General features: G+C 33.7%; 1 protein-coding gene and 1 pseudogene across 4 annotated transcripts in view; one reads left to right on the top strand and one right to left on the bottom strand.

Moving 5' to 3' along the window:
• IMMP1L (inner mitochondrial membrane peptidase subunit 1) overlaps positions 1-15,537 on the bottom strand; it is an 80,908-nt gene that overhangs the window by 42,757 nt on the left and 22,614 nt on the right. The window contains exon 1 of one of the 4 annotated variants that reach the window (XM_021685339.2): positions 5,142-5,592. The exons of the other annotated variants lie outside the window; for them this stretch is intronic. The gene's annotated coding sequence lies outside the window, so the exon portion shown is untranslated. Of the gene's footprint in view, positions 1-5,141; positions 5,593-15,537 lie in introns of those variants that run through there. 4 annotated transcript variants of the gene reach the window in all.
• On the top strand, positions 3,898-15,300 carry LOC110575751 (annotated as a pseudogene).

The following is a 15,537-nucleotide window of genomic DNA, read 5'->3' as shown; positions in this document are numbered from 1 at the left end:
AAACAAGATGGGTTTAGAAACCGGTAGTTTTGTCAGTTTTACGGTACAAAGATGAGGGAGCTATTGCTCCAGGTTTTTATTTTCTCAGTCTCAGGAGTTGATGTCATGCATGAGCAGAAATTGGGAACTCCCAGAATAAAGCAGGCTGATAAACTGAGAATTGGTTACAGACGTTATTAGTATCCTGTTGCTGCTGTAAAAAACCTACTGTAGGGGCGCCTGGGTGGCTCAGTCATTGGGCGTCTGCCTTGGGCTCAGGTCGTGGTCCCAGGGTCCTGGGATCGAGCCCCGCATCAGGCTCCCTGCTCCACGGGGGGCCTGCTTCTCCCTCTCCCACTGCCCCCGCTTGTGTTCCTCTCTCTCTGTCAAATAAATACATAAAATCTTAAAAAACAAAAAAAACCTACTGTAAAGTTAGGGCTTGAAACAACACAAATCTATTATCTTATACTCCAAACTATACTACAAAGCTATAGTAATCAAAACTGTAGGGTACTGGCATAAAAACAGACACACAGATCAATGGAACAGAACAGAGAGGCCAGAAATAAATCCACACTTACATGGTCAATTAATCTATGACAAAGGAAGCAAGAATATACAGTGGGGGAAAGACAGTCTCTTCAATAAATGGTGCTGGGAAAACTGGATAGCTACATGCAAGAGAACAAAACTGGGCCCCTTTCTTACACCATACACAAAAATAAACTCAAAAGGGATTAAAGGCCTAAATTTATGAAACCAAAACTCCTAAAAGAAAACATAGGCAGCAAATAATACATTATATGTTTAAAAAAAAAAAAAAAAGAAGATAGTAGGAAGGGAAAAATGAAGGGGGGGAAATCGGAGGGGGAAATGAACCATGAGACACTATGGACTCTGAGAAACAAATTGAGGTTTTAGAGGGTAGGGAGGTCAGGGGATGGGTTAGCCCAGTGTCGGTTATTAAGGACGGCACGTACTGAATGGAGCACTGGGTGTTATACACAAACAATGAATCATGGAACACTACATCAAAAACTAATGACGTAATGAATGGTGACTAACATAACATAATAAAATAGAATTAAAAAAAAAAAAGAAAACATAGGCAGCAATCCCCTGGATATCATCAGTCTTAACAATATTTTCTGGATCTGTCTCCTCAGGCAAGGGAAACACAGTTAAGGAAAACCATCAACAAAATGAAAAGGCAATATACTAAATGGGAGAAGATAATTTGCAAATGATATATCTGAAAAAGGATTAATATCCAAAATATATAAAGAACTCATATAACTCAATACCAAAAAATAAAAAAATCCCATAAATAATCCAATTAAAAAATAGGCAGAGGACCTGAGTAGACATTTTTCCAAAGACATACAGATGGTCAACAGACACATGACAAAATGCTCAATATTACTAATCATCAAGGAAATGCAAATCAAAACCATGAGATATCACCTGACACCAGTCAGAATGGCTATATCAAAAAGATAAGAACAAATGTTCGCCAGGATGTGGAGAAAAGGAAGCCCTTATGCACTGTTGGTGGGAATGTAAACTGGCGCAGCAACTATGGAAAACAATATGGAGGGTCCTCAAAAAACTAAAAATAGAAATACCATACAACCCAGTAATTCCACTTCTGGATATTTATGCAAAGTGAACAAAAACACTGATTCGAAAAGATATATGCATCTTTTCAGGGAAAAAAGTAAAGTATCAATGTTAATTGAGACTACCAATTTACAGAAATTCATTCATTTTAAAGTATAAGCAGCCAAAGAAGTGATTAAAATCATAATCAAACAGATTACAAAACAAAAACATTGTTTTGATAAGAACAGTTAGTGAACACATTAGCATTTAAAGAAATGTTCACATTAATAAAAGGGGAGGAGAGAGAAGTAGATGTGAAGAAGAAAAATCCTGACATTACAGTTTTACTATATTTACCCTCATTTGGATAAGAATGACATTCCTGAGACTTCCTGTGATTTCTCAAATTCAAGAATATCTACACAAGCTACTTTTTTCTTCCATATAATGATTATATATAAAATAACTGAAAGATATATGTCCATTTCAGAACCTGCATGGAAGTTATTGTGACAAGAAGAGAACAGACTTATTAAGACATGGATGCTGAGTGGTATACTCTGCTCAAGAGCTAAATAATTCACTCTCACACAGCAGCCTCTCCATCCAAGTAATTCAAATTCCTGCCATTTCAAAATCACCTCAGGGCTGCTCATGAATTGTTCAAATCTATAATGTTAAATCTACTGTAAGACTTGTGCAGAGGGTATTTTTCTAGAACTATAAATTAAGGAGTTCTGATCCCCATAATCTGTAAGATTTTATTTAAAACTATTTTTTTTATGCACTTCCAGAGGAAATAATTGCCCTCACTTTAAGGTTTAAAGTATTCAATGCTTTAAATATGAGTGCAGCAACAAAAAACTGAGAACCTAATTCAAAATCCAAATTCCCAGGCTCCCATCATAGAGCTAATGAATGAGAATTTGTGGGAGCAAGGCTACAGAATCTATAGTTTTAATAAGCTCCCAGGAAGGAAGCCCCATAAAGGACTTTGTGCTGTCATTTGGGACCACTGAGACATATTCGACATTTTCAGAAATTTGACAAAATTTAACCATTCATTATTTTTAAACTGAATGTTAACTTTGGGGGAACTCTCAATTTCATCATCGAACTTTATTATGCTAACACTTCAATGATTTTTTAAAATCCAGTGTTATTTTCTGAAGTTCACTTTTTATATATATCCAAATACCAAAACTCATTTTATACTTATAAATTATAAGCAGTTAACACTTTTCAGACAAGTAACAGCTTCCAAAGAGTGAAATACCAAAACCATCCCATTCATCCACCAATAATCCCCCAATGACTATATAAAATCCATCTATTTCAGAATACACAAGTTGTATGTGCAATAGCTGAAGGGTATTCATTCAGATGGAAGAGTATCATTTAGCTTTATCATAGGCTAGCTGTCACTGTGCCAGTCTACAGTTCATGTATGGTCCTTTAGAGAGATACTAAGTCTCATAAATTGTCAAAAAAGAAAAAAAAAAGCTCAGAATCTCTTAAATAATCAAAATTCCTATGATTCCCATCCTGCTTTTGTTACACCTGACTTACTCCTTTTTAAAAATTTCTTATCATTTCTCTCAGTCTATCTCCCTTTCTCTTATCTCTAAAATCACCTCCCTTAACTTTTCTGACATCATTAGTCACCTGTGCCAATAAATTTACTATTTGTAGCTTTCAAAGATGAGTCAAATTTCTCATAAGTTACCAAGAAGATATTAAATTCGGGTGATCTTGAATCCAACTGAAAATGATGTGTATCACTGCGAAGACCTTTTAAGTTTATTTGGGGTTTTCCAAAGGAAATAACCATCTCTAATCAAATAAGAATGCCTAGGATGGAAAAGGAAAAAATACTAACTCTCAAGAGCCATTTAGTAAACAGCTGAGTAAAAAGCAGAAAAGTAAATATTGACTATGTTTAATAAAAGCTTTGAGAAAAATTTTGTTTTGAAAGGAAACCTACTTTAAAAAAATAATTATAAAATGCTATTAACTACCATAAAAAGTTACCCTGAGAAAATACACTACCTGGCAAAATAATTTGAAATTACATATAAACCAAAAATTTTATATTTAAAATATAAATGATTATACTATAAGGATATGAAAAAGAATTTAGTCTGCTCATTTCATGGATAGATCTTTTCACTGTGATAGAATTTTAAATGAACACTTTTTCAACTAGTAAAAATACCAACAGAAGGCTAAAGAAGTCCTTTATAAACTAACATAATACAGTTCAGTAAAAATACTGTTAGGCTTTCTTACCCATTCCCTTAAAATATGACAACAATGAAGAAACACATTTTGGAATACAACAGCTTGGAACCAGTCAAAACAAAATCTACTAATAATGACAAGTTTGCCAGGTAGGTTTGACCAAAGATCTCTACATAAATTTCTTATATTTATTGATTTTTCTGATAAAGATCTCCTATGAAGAAGAATAAAATGTACTATATGTAAACAGAGGCTACAAGTAAATCAATGCACTGTATATACTGGATGATTATATTTTAATAATTCTTATAATTGCAAAAATTATTTTATTTGCCTATATTTAAAATTTAAAGTATAAAAACATTAAGATTAAGGTTTTATAATCTATTTTTTAAATATAAAGCTACTAAATCAAAAACAACAACAAGATAAAAATCAAGTTCTATGAATAAATATTTTAAAAGTAAGTACTCTAGGATCATAACACTGACAACACTAATTATCTTTTCTACTCTTGGCAGTTATGTTGTATACTGTTTGGGTGACTGATGGGATAATTTCACTTCATTTTCTTTCAGTTTATTCTGGACCATGTAGGAGAAGAATATTAAAATAATTAACACCTCTAAACAAAGTACTTGATAAAGTTTTTAGTTTAAATAAAATGCTTAAAAAAACCTCAATTAGCTAATACATGATTCTAGAGCAAATAACAACTAACCCTCTACTTGCTAAAGGAAAACTTTCACTAAGAATTTGATTTTAAAAAATGTCATTCAGTATTAACTATTTTAAGGACTTTTATATATTAAGATCATACACTTCCACAAAAAGTTCATCAGTTTGAGCTAGCATTACCTGAATTATCCTGCTTAATTCCCATATAATAAATTCCCATTAAAAATATGTCTATTTTTATATCATTAAAGATTTTACTCACTAAAAACATTTAATCAGGAATCAAAGCAGTCAGAAACAGGTAAAATGTATGACAAAACAAGTTATTCCAATTCCTTACACCTATAGATATTTTGATTAATTTATTGATAATGGCCTTATAGCCAAAAGAAAACTAAAGTATTTAAATTAATATTTAATCTCAAATATAAATCTTTAATAATAGCAAATACATTGTCACTCAACTTGAAAAAGTATAAAAGACATTAATAATTAACTTTTTTATTTGAACATTTTAATAGATTTTAAGTTATACATATAGTTTATGTATGTCTTACATAATTTATAAGTCATATAGCTTATAATAAGGCTACACATTAAAAATAATTAATAAAAAGCATATTCTTTGCCTTGATCACCTGATTTTTTGTTGTTGTTGTTTATAAAATTAATCACAGTTAGCAGGGTAGAAATCGCTTTGAGCTTCATGAATGACATCCAAGAGATGGGAAAGGATTAGTTCTCAGTTGCTGCCAGTTATAGCGCCAGGTGGCTTTTTCTGCAGTGAAGGTGTTACCGATAATCCCATTACACTGGTACTAAATCTTGCAGACATCAAAATTATCACCAAGGTTCCTTTTCATCCCATCCTTTCCAAATGACTGGAAGTCGCTTCACCTGAAAGAAGTCAAATCCACATGCAGCTGCTGTTTTAGCAGGCAGCAAACTCCCTGAGAATGCCAGTCGTGATTCAATTTTGCTGTGCTGGTGGCCCCCTATTCCCTGTCCAATAATATATCTGTTAAAAAATCCTACAGCTACAAATCAAGTTTAATCCTACCAGGGACCTCATGTTGGTCTTGTCTTCCAAAAAGGCAGCAGGTTCTGCTGTCTATCTCTGCTAGCGTCTGGGGAATACCCTTTAAATCCCAGCTCTACTTAGAAGAATAAGCTAAGGATCACAAAACATGACCTCAAAAACCCTGATATGACTATATTCTGACCCAGAGGCATTCATTCTAGGTGAAGATTAGAACTTTGCATAATAAGATTACACAGCAAGTGAATGATATCAAGGGACTATCCATATGCAGCCGCCTGGTTTTCTATAGACAGCCTGTGCTCTGCAATATGCAGTGCAGACGAAAAAGAGCTTGGTCTTTCTAGCTGAAATAAAATAGATTCACATAAATTAGTTGGCCATTTCCAGATTCCTAAATCCCCTATTACATCTTTTATTGACAGCTCCTGTGAGGATAGCACAAATGTTATTCCTTTTTATTCTGTGCTTCTATAACAATCATGCTCTGTAATTGAAATGTACATAGATTATGGCTCGAAATTAACATCTTGTTTGCTTTAATCTTGGATTACAATTGACTGTGTACATAATAAAATTAGGAAATCAATGGATGGATTTATCATCTCCAAGAAACTAGAGGTATTGTTTAAAGAATAGTTTAACATTTTGTGTCACCACTTTTAAATGCAGAAGTAACAGAGAAGTCAATAAAAATTTGAGTAAAAGAATACAACGGGCATCATGCAATATCTACAGAAGAGTTAGATTACATAAAAATTAGCTCATTTCCCTCAAAATTTTAAAGTGTTAAAATTTTCAAAATGTGAAAAATTCAGAAATCTCATGATTTTCTCTCAAAAGCATACTTGAGCAAGAAGGTCAATTACACATAAGGTCTCTACCTTTTTTAAGTGGGTGCAGTAGCAGTATTTTATACACATCACCTGATCATTTATACTTTAAAATATTTGAATCAATTCAAATCAATTGTAACTCAAGTTTTATAGTTCTTTTTTTTTTTTAAAGATTTTATTTATTTATTTGAGAGAGAGAGAGAGAATGAGAGACAGAGAGCACGAGAGGGAACAGGGTCAGAGGGAGAAGCAGACCCCCCACCGAGCAGGGAGCCCGATGCGGGACTCGATCCCGGGACTCCAGGATCATGACCTGAGCCGAAGGCAGTCGCTCAACCAACTGAGCCACCCAGGCGCCCTCAAGTTTTATAGTTCTTAACTACATGTTTCTAAAGTATTTAATGAAGTTCCCTCTCCTTATATTTGAATATATACAGAGCATTTAAAATGTATAGAATCCTAGAGAACTTTATGTTCAGTTTTTTTCTTCCAACAAGTTTAAAGCTATATGAGCTCTAAGCAAACTTATATGAAAAGAGAGATATACGTTCAAAAATACCTATGCAGAAAATTCTAAGAATGAGGAGTTCTCTATTTTAAAAAAAAAGCATTAATATTTGCCATGGGATTCTTTTTTTTTTTTTTTTAAAGATTTTATTTATTTGACAGAGAGAGACAGCGAGAGCGGGAACACAAGCAGGGGGAGCTGGAGAGGGAGAAGCAGGCTTCCCGCTGAGCAGGGAGCCCGATGTGGGACTCGATCCCAGGACCCTGGGATCATGACCTGAGCCGAAGGCAGACACTTAACGACTGAGCCACCCAGGCGCCCCGCCATGGGATTCTTATAAAACTAAGCTTCTTGGTATACTTGAAATATGTTTGACAAGTTTGATTTGCCCACAACTGTTGAGGAGCATACTACATCCAATACATTAGCCATTATTTCCTTATCATCACAATATATTTAAGCATATCTATACAATATCTGATAAGTACTCAGGAGTCAGGTGACATAATTATGATTTTGTGTATTAATCAGGCAGATATATGCCAATAGAATCAGTCATAGAGCTATAAAAAAACACCTTGTGTAATTTCAGTTACATAGCCCATGAATATTCTTTGGTCACTTGAGTAGGATATTACTAGAAAAGTAATGAGGAATGCAAAAAATACACATTTCTGTTACGATATTTATATGTAGTACTTTAGAGCTACCCTGTTCAATAAGGTAGCCATTAGCTACACATGGCTACTGAGCATGTGAAATGTGACTAGTCCAAATTGAGATGTGAGTATAAAATACACACTGGACTTTGAAGACATAGTACAAAAAATACTAAAATATTTTATACTGATTACATGTTGAAAGATAATATTTTGGATATAATGGATTAAATAAAATACATAAATGACTTGCATTATATTTCTATTGGACAGCAGTGCATTAGCAAATCATACATTTTCAATAATAAATTCCTAAGCTAAATGAAATTGCACAACTAATAAAAAATACTAAAGCAGGCGGTTATTTTGGAAAAACAAACATTCCAATGTCAAGTCTGATAGATAAGCTAAGACAAGAACAAAATGCTGTCATTTCAGCCTGTATTTCATATTTCTAGCTTAAGGGTAACGGGGGAGAAGAAGGGACCAACCAAACTGCTGATCATCATATATCAAAAAAGAATGATGTTTTATAGTTACAAAAATGCTTTAGTCGAGTAAACATAGAATTGTACAAAAAATACATCTTGGGCAACTTCATAAAAGGACTAGTTAGGTCTATATGTCACCACTAATTGAATCCAATAGACAGCAACTTCAGAAAATATGTCTGGATCTAGAAAGGGCCATGATTTTTTTCTAAGGTGCTATATATTATATTCAAAATTTAAAAATACACTAGAAGTAATAACTATAGAGATTTGAAGCATTTAATGTATTTCATTAGTTTAGCAAAATAAAAAAGGTCAATTTCATAAATTATTAGAAATCTGCTTTTCCATTAGTCTTTTCATTATATTCATCACTGTAGGTTAAAAAATCCATTAATAAAAAGGGTTTTACAGAAATAAGGAAGACTATAAAATAGTTAAAATATAAAACATATACCTAATTTAATTCAAGAAAGTTAAAGGCAGATTTAGTATGACCCGACAACTGATGTCCTACAATTAAAATACAAAGTCTATCTTTGTCACACACTGGAATATTATTTCAATATAAACAGTAATATGTGAGGTATTAACTCACTTAAAAGTTGCTTTTTCATAATTATTACTTTATAATATTTATCTAAAAATACTAAGACTAATGATGAAATATGAGTATCAATAAGATAGATAAAATCTAAATCAATTCTTTCTGATCTAGCCATTTCACTTTTTCCTAGCCTTTTAAAAATTATGTAAGTTCCTTCCTTTTCTGGTAGCAAGTATCACACAGACACACAGACACAGAGACACACATAAAAAAAAATAACAATAAAAAACTTTCCAAGCATCAATATATGAGTGTAATGATATTCAGTCTAAGTTAATCCCCAGACATCCAAATTCATGAATAAAAATTCATCAGTTTTAAATACACTGAGCCTATTAAGCAAGAACAAAAGCATATGCACAAAAGAGCTTTTAATATATTTCAAAGCCCACAAGAGCCATGGTCTCATTAAAATTATAAATTACACAAACATGGAATGAAGATTCAAACTGCAGTGCAGCTAAGCAGATTACAGAAAACCCCGCGTTCCATATGATAACACACCATGGCCCTCCCAGATGGGGGCTTGGAACAAAAAGGCCATCACCACAGCTAGGGAAAACCTCCTTGTGATCTCTGGTTTCTGTTCAGCAGATGACAGCCAAATAATATGTTGATTATTCTGTTTGTGCTGCTAAGCTTGTAAGATGGAATAAAAGCGATATGATCTATTGTGAACCCAATGCTAATGTGTTGCTCCACTCATAAATAATATACTGAATTTATTTTGAAACTATCTTTTATCTGAACTTCAGTTTTTAAATGCATGAATTAAAATAAAAGCCAGGATAAAATAATATTTAATTTGATGCTTTAAACTAAAAAATGTAATGACAAGTGAAAAATATCTAAGTGCTTAGTTAAGAGTCAAGTACAATTGCCTTTCTTTAATTTCAGTACTGTGATCAGAGACAAAATACATCTTTAAATAGGCAATTACTCTCATCATGAAATATAAATGCAAAATTAAATAATACAATAATCCTGAAGTTTATAATATCCATTATTGACAAGATAATAACTAAAATACCAGAGCATATAAAAACATTTTTCTGCAATGTAATAGCACATAATCAGAACATATATCTAAAATATTTCTAAATAAAAATTATCACTGAAAGCCTTATGTTCATAACTTGTACACAAATGGATGCTAACAAAAAATCCTACTTAAAATCAAAATAATTAAAAAGATTCTAAAAATAATTTTCAAATATAACATATGTAGAGAACATCTTTTCTTTTTTATAGCTGTAGAGTATTTCATTGTATAGATATGCCATAGTTCATTTAACCACTACTCTCCTGATAGACATCCACGAAATATACAAACATATTAATCAAAAAATATGTATTAGATGTGTATAGTAATGTTATATGGAAAACCACTCAAATGTCCACTAACAGAATTGATAAAAAAAAATAGTTGTGATATGGTCAAGTGGAGCAATGAAAATGAACCAACCACAACTACGTGCAACAATGTAGATGAATCTCAAGACATAATGCTGAGTAAAGGAAACCAGACATAAAAAAAATTCTATTGTATAAATCTATACAATACAAAAACCATACATAATGTTCTTTTCTTTAACTGGGGGCTGGTTACATGGGTGTATTTGGTTTCTAGAAAATTCACTGAGCCATCTATTTTTAGTATGTGCACTTCTCTGTGTATATATAGCTTTAAAAAGGCAGTTTTACACACAAGTAGTATACAAAGGTAGTCAAAATCCTTGTCAAAGGAAATTTAGAAACTGACAAATATAAAATCTAAAGCTGAAAACTAAGCATTCTTATACTGCTTATTTGAATATTCAAATTTTCAACTCAATAGCTGAGACAAATTCCTGGACTCTTTTAAACAGAAGAGCAAAAGCCACTCACCCTATGATCTTCTCCCACCTCCCAACCTCTAATACCATATTTTCAGAGGTACCTGGCCTCTCTGTGAGGAGCTGCTGCTGCTACTGCTGCTATAATAATAGAGCTAAAATAATCTCAGGACTGAATATTTGCCCTTATGTGAGAAAATAAAGCAACACAGAGGACAAGGCAGTATAAAGAATACATATGTTTGCTGTTTTCCCTCTTGCCTTCAAATTTCATAAACTTTTATTTGTTAATTATGAAAGCTCATTACCTAATTTATAGGAATCTCTTGAAAACTTCCATTTTACTTGTCAATTAAGTTAAAGAAAATATAATTCTTTAATAACAGTATCATACAAACAAAATGAAATTTCATGATAATATGATAATAAACTAAACAATGTATCTCATTACCTCCCACTTAAATATTTTCCTTTATTTCTATATTGGAATCAATACATGATCTACAATACTGTTTTTGTCATATGGAAAAAATACTTTAAGAAATAAGTTAAAAGAGATAATCTAAAGATTACAGGGTTCATTTTCAATGTGTGTAATAAATATTTATTCAGTGCTTAACTATCTACCAGGCTCTGGGGATAAAGGAGTAAAATTAGCTAATTTCGTGGTAAATATAGCAGACTTAGCCCTTTCTTTCCTTCTCATTTCATTTACAAATGAAACAAGACTATTTTTAATGAGTAACAATATTCAAATAATATTCAAAAATTAAAAACAATCTACATGATATACAGTTAAAGTCCCATCTACTCCTTTTTCCTCACCCATCCACACACAGGATTTAAATTTTACATAACTTTCCAAATTTTTTGCAAATATAAGCAAATATGAATATATATTTTTATTCCTTCCCCCTTTATGTAAAAAATAGTTTACTAAACACTGAACTTTGCCCTTTTTATTTTATTTTATTTATTTGAGAGAAAGAGAGCATGAGTGGGGTGAGGGAAAGAGGGAGAAGCAGGCTCCCCTTTGAGCAGGGAGCCCGATGCAGGGCTTGATCCCGGGACCCTGGGATTATGACCTGAGCTGAAGGCAGACGCTTAACCGACTGAGCCACCCAGGCACCCCTGCCTTTTTATTTTTTTAAGATTTTATTTTTAAGTAATCTCTACACCCAACATGGGGCTTGAACTCACCACCCTGAGATCAGAAGTGGCACACCCTGACTGAGCCACCCAGGCACCCCGAACTTTGCTCTTTTAAAATAGCAATGTATGTTTCAAAACTTTCTAAATCTGCAAATAGAAAACATCCTTTTTTTTTTTTCATAGCTGTAGAGTATTTTATTGTATAGATACGCTACAGTTCACTTAACCAGTACCCTACTGATAAACACTAGGGGTGTTTCCGATCTTTGGCTACTGCAAAAATGCTACAGCAAAAACTCCTATACATGCTATTACATGAGTACACAAGTACATCTGCAATAAATTTCTGGAATTGGTATGAAGACAAATGTGTAAATGCATTGGTCTTTTTCTACAAATTGCCAATTTGTTTTCTATGGGGGTTGTATCATTTTGCACTTTCACTACAGATACATCTCAAATGTATCCTAGGAAAAGCTATTCATACTTTCTTTGGGACCCTAAGATATTTTGTTCATAAGGCAATTCTCAAAGATGTTCTCATTGCAAAAAAACTACATAAAGCTCTTTGTTTGTTTTACCCCCAATTGTACAGGTAAAATCTGTTCATGTAGTTAAGTTTTAAAACAAAGGAATTTTCAAATTTTAACAAAAACCTCACTGACATAGGAAATCATCATATGCCTAATGTACTGCAATAGCAACTATTTATCTTTCCTCCCAATTATCTCCTGTGATCCAAAAACAAATATACTCTCCCACCCCAGGTTTTTTTTTTTTTAATTCACATTCAGTAGTTTATAATTGGGTAAGCAGTCAAATGCATTTCACTTTGAAATGAATGTTTTCCTGAACCAAATCTGTGTTACTTCTATATTGTCCTTGAAAAAGCTATCATTTCAAAGGTGGTTTAATTTTTATGACTACCATTTTCAAATGGCCGTGTCATCTAATACACTGTTTTTATTTCAATGCCTATCCTATCAAATATTTTATAATTAGAAAATGCCCACTTAAGTCCATTGGACTTCCCATTTGAAGGAATCCTTAAGCAACTCCAGTTTCAGTACCACTGTTTTATAAGAAAATGTGTGCATAATAATTTTTATTCCCCAAATAAGTATTCTCCTATTTCAGTATCACTGTTTTATAAGACAATTTGTGCATAATTTTTATTCCCCAAATAAGGACTGGTATATGCAATCTATGCTGCATCTCAATTGTTCAGAAATCAGCTGTCAGATAATCTCAGGCCTCTGAAACAAAGTGGCTAGCCTAGTTCATGAACACAAAGTAAATTTTAAAAAGCTGCCACACCTTCTGTGCCCTTAGTCAGTAGATGGAACAGATCCATACATAAGCTCTCACCTAAACAATATATGTTATGCAAATGTTGATTTTAATATTAGAGTCAATATAACACACTGACAGCAAAAGACAAGAATTACATAACAAAAGTAAAACAAGACAAAACACAACAAACGCCACACATTACAAGTAGCACCCGGACATAAAACTTATCAGTTTAGGACAATTTAGGAGAACAGTTCTACACAGCAAAAGCTTCTGAGGAAGTCACATAAATTCCATGAAGGGACTGATGTTCATAATGACAACTCTGGGCCATAAAAACAAACAAACAAGAAAAAAATGTTAAATTATACTCCCTTTGCTCTGTTTAAGAAAACAGAGGTTAAATTTTCTGTTTCAGAAACATTTTGAAAAAATGTTCATACAAGTTTTGGCACTAAAAGGTTAAGATTCAATTATCCACAAAATTAACAGATTAGAAATATACCATTTGTTAATAAGGCCTAATGAATGAGGAATCACTCAAAGTAAAATTCTCAAAGTTAGACTATACTATGGTTGTCTTTTAGAAGATGAACTATGATAAGGTGCGGTAACATTTTGGGGGCTTCAAACAGGGAATTCCCTGTCCTAAGCCAATTCTTGGTTGATAGTCAAAAGAATATCTGATAATTTTTGAAAGCTAGTCAGGCAAATTTTCCACTTAAATGGCTGGACACACTCAAGAAAATATCCTGATTTCACTTTTCACTTTGTTTTCTTTAAATTGTGACTGCCAAGTAGACAGGTTGATCTAGTTTCTAGCTCTGACTTGATAAATGACCTTGTCCAAGTGTCTCAATCTCTCTAGCCCTCCTTAGTTTCTTCATCAGTAAAGCGAAGGAGTTATACAGAGTATGACATGATAGTTAACAGAATGAATGTAGTAATAAAGTAAACCACAGAGGTACTACCTTAAGTCTTATAATCTATTTCTTCACTTTATCTATACATCTAACTATACATGTACTATTTTGAAACTATCACAAACTATATGCCACTTTACGTTTAAGGCCTAGAGTAAAAGAAATTATAAAAATTTCAGAATCTTTTCCAATATTTAATAGGTGTTACTCTCAAGATATAACAAACTTCTCATGTACTCATTTAAATTAATTTAAAATACCATATAATCATGCACAAACAATGAATCATGGAACACTACATCTAAAACTAATGATGTAATGTATGGGGACAACAATAAAAACATTAATAATAATAATAATAATAATAATAATAAATAAAAATAAAAAATAATAATAATAAATAAAAAAGGAAAAATAAAATACCATATAATCAATTATCTTTAACCCAAAAATATATGACTTTTTCTACCTTACACAGATAAAAAAACATACGATATGTAAAAGAACATTCATGGCAATGTCATTTATAATAGCCAAACACTAGAAACAACCCAAATATCCACCAACAAGAGCATGAATGAATTCTGTCATAGTCATTCCCAAGGAATAATATATAATGATGAAAAGGAAAGAATATTACTTGCAACTACATAGATGATCTTCAAAACATAATGCTGAGTAAAGGAAGAAAGAATACATATGATTCCAGACAATGGCACTTACCGGCTGACCCATCCATGTCCCATGCTGCCTGATACCCCAGTGGGCACCCCACAGCCATGTCAGGATCATGGTGTAGCAGGCAAGCACCACTCTGAAGGAAAGCACGAAGGCAGGCACAGGCGCCAGTCCTTGGTCAGTATCCAGTATGAGCTCTGAGCTTAGCCATACGGTCTGGACCTCAGCTCCACCACCCCCAGCCACCTTTCTGTCTCTGTGATCAAAGCTGCCACCTGCTAAGAACTGCTAGACAAGGCAATGGAGACCCTTCAGCTGACTGGAGTGCTAACACTGGTGCTAGAGAGGATGGGACCTCTATGGAGAGCAAGGACTTCCTCTAGCTGTTGGAAGAGGACACATGCCTGATGGTGCTGGATTTGGGGAAAAGCTGAACCCCAGCAGGAATGCGTGCTGTCATATGGCCCAGGCCGGGAGAACACCAAGCACAGAAAGGACAGCACCCTCATCACCTTCCACATAGAAGCAAAACCCCTGGAACTTCTTTGGCAGCCTAACATCAAAGCCACATTCTATAAGCTCTACTCCATGAACTGTGAGGTTCTCAAGGACCTGGTCCAAAGAAAGTACCAGGGGGCTGTTCCAGTTGGACCTCCTTGTTGCTGCAAGACCTGGGCCATATGTTGCTGGGAATTTCCTCCACCCTTCACCATGCAGTAGACGGGGCTAAGCAGTGGCAGCAGCAGCAGCAACAGGGTGGCCTCCATCCCTACTGAGAAGGGGTTCTGAGCTTCTGCCCCTAGACTTGTTCTAAGAAACACAATGTGAGCACTGTGACAGTATCAGGTTTGGGGTCCTGTAAGCAGTACACACTAGATCACCCACCTGTTTCCCCCCAGTGTTCTCTAACTGCATTTTGATAGGACCCATCCACCCCTAGTCTATACCCTTTCCTGAAGAATGCTGTCCCTTCGTAGCCATCTTTCCAGCCTCCCACTTACTGTGAAAGGCCA

Source organism: Neomonachus schauinslandi, chromosome 11 (assembly GCF_002201575.2).
Source record: "Neomonachus schauinslandi chromosome 11, ASM220157v2, whole genome shotgun sequence".
Taxonomy (NCBI): Eukaryota; Metazoa; Chordata; class Mammalia; order Carnivora; family Phocidae; genus Neomonachus; species Neomonachus schauinslandi.
This window is presented reverse-complemented; position numbering and strand designations above follow the sequence as displayed.